We start from the raw sequence: 6,000 nt of genomic DNA, 5'->3' as shown, positions 1-6,000 counted from the left end.
ACTACACACTAATATTATTATGTACCTATTATAGAATAGAACCTAGTATAACATCGCAGCTTTTAATACACTTAGGTTTCCTTAGCATTTATGATTATTAGTGAGATGTTTTTTTTAAATTAAAGAATCATTAGTATCTGTCTCTGTTTATAAAATGATTCATAAAAGATCATTGGTAGGTATTTTAGTTTTCCTAAAAAAAATCTTATCATTTCCCCATTGCCAGACAATGTTTTCTTTTAGTCTCACTCTGACACGTGTGAGTGCATATCAGACTTTCCCACTTTCTCCGGCGAGTTGAACGCGTGCTCATGGATATGGAATCGGGAATCATTTCATTATTATTTAGTCTTGTTCCAGCTTCTCTGGAGTGTGGTTGCCTCATGGGTCACGCTCCATTGTTCTCTCAAATGATATTATTTTCACTGACATCGTAACGAGTTGAAAGCACGCAGAAAGTTTTAAACAATGTTTTCAAACAAGAACAATGTGGAAATGATGTTAAGTGCTGTGTATGACAGATAATTTTACCGCAATATTTTTAGTCGGCATTTGAAAGTTTTTCGTGTTGTTTGTTTACATCTACTAACTAATATTTTGCTTTGTGCAAATGTGAGAAAAACAATAAGCATCCTTGTTTTTGGAAAATAAACATTGAATACTAGCGACTAGTTTCTCTTTTATGTGACACAATTAAAGGTAAGATGGAAAGATTTCATTGAAAAAAAATACAGAATACAATTATTATTAATCAATCATAAAATTGTACTTAATCAACTTTTACTGTGTACTAATTATTAGTTTACAATCCTTACAAACCACACGCAATTAAATTATAATGCTTTTTTTTAATAAAAAGAAAAAGTTTACTATTTGACAAATTGTATATGAAAGATAAAGCTGCCATAAAAATACATATAAGTACGGAACTTATATAAAAAATACTAAGTAAATAGATACAAACATTTGTGGTATTTTTTTTAAATTTTATATACTATGACTACTGGGCAGTTGACCCGGAAAATATTGTAATAAGATCAATTAGTGCGTAAAAAATCAAGTGCATTATTAAGTCAATTTATGAAACAATTAATGGAATTCGATTTTTGTATATTATAAAACTTGCTATTATAAAACCGTCATATAATTTTAAATAATTACGGTACCTATCCAAACCATCTATATGAAAAGCTTCGTAAACGATAATAATTGTTTTTAATTACACGTCTGAGTTTGTAATTCACGACAATTTTCTTTCCTGCTACTGTAATTAAATATGATTGTCCTAATTTAAATTATCCAACTAGTTTCACTTTTCACTATTATATCTGATAAATAAGTACAAAATCATACTTTCAGTTATTGCGTCGCTTACCATGAGTGCTGGTTAACATGGTGTTTATTATTATTAATTGTAATTTTTGTACATTTAGCACCAGCTATTACTACGGTTTTTCAAAAAATAATTACATTCTATTTTCAAATATTTTGACACTAAATTTGTGCTATAAAAATAAACAATGTTCTACAATAATTACATAATACGGTGTTCAATTAGGCATACATGTAATCCATGATATTATTTGCAAAAGATTCAACGTTTGCATTATATAAATTTAAGTTATCACTCTTACATAAAATAACAGTGACAATAATAAAATATAAATTCAACCGTAGAACTTTGATACTATACCTATAAAGCTTATTGGATATTTGAAGAACCACCTGTCCAGATTATTAGTTAAAGATTTTATCCTAAAATATGAATTATGAACAGATTTTTAATTTGTACTTAGGTATGCATATTTTTTTACGTAAATATTCAAATGAAAATGATCTAAATTACATTTATCGCTCACTTTTCTATGTCACTCGTAAAAGTTATTATTGTGTGGGACTGAAGTATACGCTTCACCAGAACAATTAAGTATCTAACCAATAATTTACCAATTAATACAACTAACCACAATTATGTCATACGCCATTAACAATTAAATACGTATTAAGTGAAAAATAGCCCGATTTAAAAGATGCAATAGTACAAAGGTAATTATTGTTATATTACATTTTCCCACATGACATAGTTAAAAATGATATTATTAGCTTTAAATCGATATTCTTGTTTTTCTTTTAACAAAACTTTTGCCTGAGGGGTGCTGTCAAAACAATGTTCTAGTTTTCTCAAGCTTAATTTATATTTTTTCTATGACTTTACCGAGGCTTCAACTGCGACTCGCTGTCATAAATCGCCTCTTACTTCTCTTCTAGAAGGGGATCCGCTGCTCAGGTCCTCACTCCAATTCTATCAAAGATTAATATTCAAACTAGAGATTTCGACTAAAGAACCAGACGATATTATTTAGGGACACCAGTTTATGAGGAAAAGAAAAAAGAAAACTAGATTTAAAATAAAATCCCAATTGATAGGTACTTCCTGTCTCAAAAATGTGATACCATGGTTCTAATAAATCATAAATATACTAATAAATTCATCTTCGTAGTCATCACTCTCATTATTGAGGGTCACGACCTCCTCTGGCAGGAACAGCTTCATTACCCTCGACGATCATCTACTATACCTTCCTTCACACCGTAGCTTTTAATACCATTAGTATAATAAAAACCTATAAATATAGAATACGTATTATAATTTTGCTAGGTCAAAAGGGAGTTTTCAACTTTACAAGAGAGTAATTTGTAAAAATATTTTTTATTGGTTTCGTCATTAATTTGCACGTACCTAATTCAGTACCGTACTAAAAAATAGTTTGTCACGAAATAATTATTGCTGATGTTTTTTGAAATGGTGAAGCCATATCCCCATAAAATAAAATTCTAAACCAAACATTATCAGCTACATTTCCCATATGCTAGCTTTTTTTGATTAGTAAACTCGATACCTACCATCATCGCACACGACAAAATGATAGAATTAAATAAAAGAGATACCTATGTAGCAGTAGCATGTCGTGACTTTTATCTTGTGTGTATGATGTTGGAAAATATCCATAAATGTACTTACCGATTGCTACATATTATCTACCTAGGATTTAATACAATCTTAGTATATTGTGTCGTATTGCAGTGAAGTACCTTCGATAATATTTTCTGAAAATATTTACAAAATTGAAAATATTAATAGAAATTAAGTTAAGATAAATTGACCACCAGTATACACAACACAAACATGGACCCTCCAAACCAATCCGCCCCGCATCACACTCGATCTTACTCGAGCGTGGTGCATCCATACATCAGCAGCTGTTTACTCCTGGGAATCTCACAGAAGCAGATACCCAAGACTGAGATCGCCACACTCTCAAGTGAGCTTTGACCGAGTTTACTGAAAGATGTAATTTAATAAAAAGTCCGATGGGAGAGAAAGCCACGGAGACTAGCAAAAATATATAAATTTAATGATATATAAGATAGAAAAATCAAAGCTATAACAATACAGACAATCAAAACTATGTGAAGAGATCTTCACATTTGCAATAACGTCGCTATAGGATTTGTTTCCCGAATATCCATTTTTGTCGAAATCGACATTTTAATGCAGTTCAATTTCTTTTATCGAACTCTACCGAAATCATTTATAAAAACAATATATTTTTATCTAGGAACAGAGATATTTTTTTAAAAAAACCCGAATACGCCATGTTAAGTTACAATTACTCCGTGGTGTTCTCCCGAATGTCCAACTATTCGTACCTGAATATCCAAGTTAATTTCGGTCGAAATATATCTCTGGCTGAGTGTTTATTTCCCGAATATGACTTTAGCCAATCAAACCGCGCTCACGCCGTGCATCTCGCTCCCGCATTCACGCTGTCTAGCTCTAAAACAATCACGCCTACTTTCATATTTTTCGGCGGTCCGGAGACTTCTTTCAAATTTCGTCTTATTGATATTGTTTTTAACGTTACCTACTATTGTTTTAATAGTGAATTCATCAAATTTGAAGAGATCATTCATAGCTGATACATCACCAGTTCGCCCTGAACTTACAGTATAGTTGTGGAAGTGAGTATTTTAACCTAAATAACTGCATTTTGTTTTGATAAATGACACAAAATCCCAACGGTTATATGAATTCTACAGTATGACCCGGCAACTACTATGAAGTAAAAAATAATTATTATTTCAAATTATTATTAATCAAACATTGTTTGTCTTTATTTTACTTTTAATCTAGGTATTTTTATGAAAATAAAGGCGATGCTATTATTTATTTTTGAATGCGCTGATAGTTAATTTAATTTAATATGTATGTTAGTAACTATTTATTTGGTGGATATTATATACTTAAGATATTGGTATCTACCTAATATTAGCAGCCAATGGTAATTAATTTATACATGCTATTATTTTGTGTTGTTATTCCTTAATAATATTTATTTGGTGGTTTGTAATAAGTTTAATTATCGATTATATAAATATATAGATATAATAATATACAGATATATATAAATAGATTTTTTTTTTTTTGGAAAAAGTATTAATATAAAATTGTTAGCAAGTACGAGTAAGTACCATCATAAAATATTGGAGAAATGACCGTAACGTCGGTTAGTAATTGAAGTAGTAGATACCTTATAATATATTTTCTCAGAAGTGATTTAAAAAAAATATGTAAGTATGTTCAATTATTAGAATGGTACATTCTTAAATCTTGTGAATTATTCGTTCAATAAAAAAATAGTTAATTACTAAAAAACTATTTTATTACTTAATCCGAAAGAAAACCGAAAAAGCGATTGCCGCATGTTATTATTACATACGAACTTGGGTAATTACGATCATTAAGTATTTAAATAGTAGAGGTAATTATTAACAATTATCGTGTAAATAAATATAACATTTGAGGCGCGTACTTTTTGACCATTCAGTAATCTGTAGGCCATGCAGCAATACGCTACGGTCTTAAATCCCGAACGTCCATGTTTTGTCCCGAATATCCATTATTCTGAGAGAGCGCTAAAATTTCCCGAATATCCACAGTGAGTACTTGTAAATAAAACCATTTTCTGTGCATTTAATGATTTATACCAGTATATTATTCTTTGAATCTCTTCTTAGATAATGTTGCAATCATACAGTATAGAAAGAATGATTGATACATCTACTGATATTAAAATATACGACAATGAAATTTGTTTTTCGTCTCCTGTAAAATTGACATTTGGTCTATTCGGGAAACAAATCCTATAGCGACGATAAGTTGCCGCAATTTTTTTGATTGCAATACAATTGGTCTTTGACACTACCAGTTCTGACGGACAAGCTCGATAGGCCCAAGGTTGGATCGACTTAAAGCATCTCTTCTCTTTCGAAGCACATTCTCAGACATTCCCAGAGGATGTAGTTTGCATTATGTAGATCTGCGCCTCATGGACATGATGGCCAGGTAGCAAGTCAAAACTCATAGAGCTTGGCAGCAAATCCACTGTGGCCTGTCAAAAACTGGCTGAACAATACCTATGTAATATTATTAAATAGGATTAAATGGATTATTTCTGGGGGTGCTCTGCATCTAACGCATCTATAACAGCACGCCACTGCAATACCCGTACTATTTTATTTTTTATATCATTAAACACCGCTTTCCTTTTTAATTACTACCTTTCTCTGACATAAAACTGCTATCAGTTGCAGCAGTATCCATATTTGTTGACTACTGACATACATACTTTGTCGTGAAATATATATTTTTATTAATTTCTTTACATGGGTCGGCACTTAAAAATATAATTTCGTAGCTTGAATTCGACGGTGGAATACAACACTTTGGTCATAAACATTTTTTTTATGTTTGCGATAGACGCAATAAGCGCAGCGTTCAAACGAAACACAACACTTAAAATCAGGTTTTATTTTTTTTGTTTACTACGAGAATTAAATAAATCTCTATCAAAATCTACAAAATGTCTCCGTATGCTACCAAAAAGTATGCTACTGGTAATTATGAACGTAGTTTATTTGCTATTTGCTATTTATTGA

General features: G+C 30.7%; 1 protein-coding gene across 1 annotated transcript in view; it reads left to right on the top strand.

Annotated features, from left to right (window-relative positions):
* Positions 1-347: 347 nt before the first annotated feature.
* Positions 348-6,000, top strand: part of LOC147068085 (netrin receptor UNC5C-like) — a 278,146-nt gene continuing 272,493 nt past the window's right edge. The window contains exon 1 of the mRNA XM_085953343.1: positions 348-699. The gene's annotated coding sequence lies outside the window, so the exon portion shown is untranslated. The remainder of the gene's footprint in view (positions 700-6,000) is intronic.

The sequence above is a fragment of the Rhyacophila brunnea genome, unplaced genomic scaffold, assembly GCF_057557595.1.
Source record: "Rhyacophila brunnea isolate RB1 unplaced genomic scaffold, BYU_Rbru_1.0 scaffold_3, whole genome shotgun sequence".
In the NCBI taxonomy this organism is placed as follows: domain Eukaryota; kingdom Metazoa; phylum Arthropoda; class Insecta; order Trichoptera; family Rhyacophilidae; genus Rhyacophila; species Rhyacophila brunnea.
The sequence above is the reverse complement of the archived record's forward strand: the minus strand, read 5'-3'. Positions and strand labels throughout refer to the sequence as shown.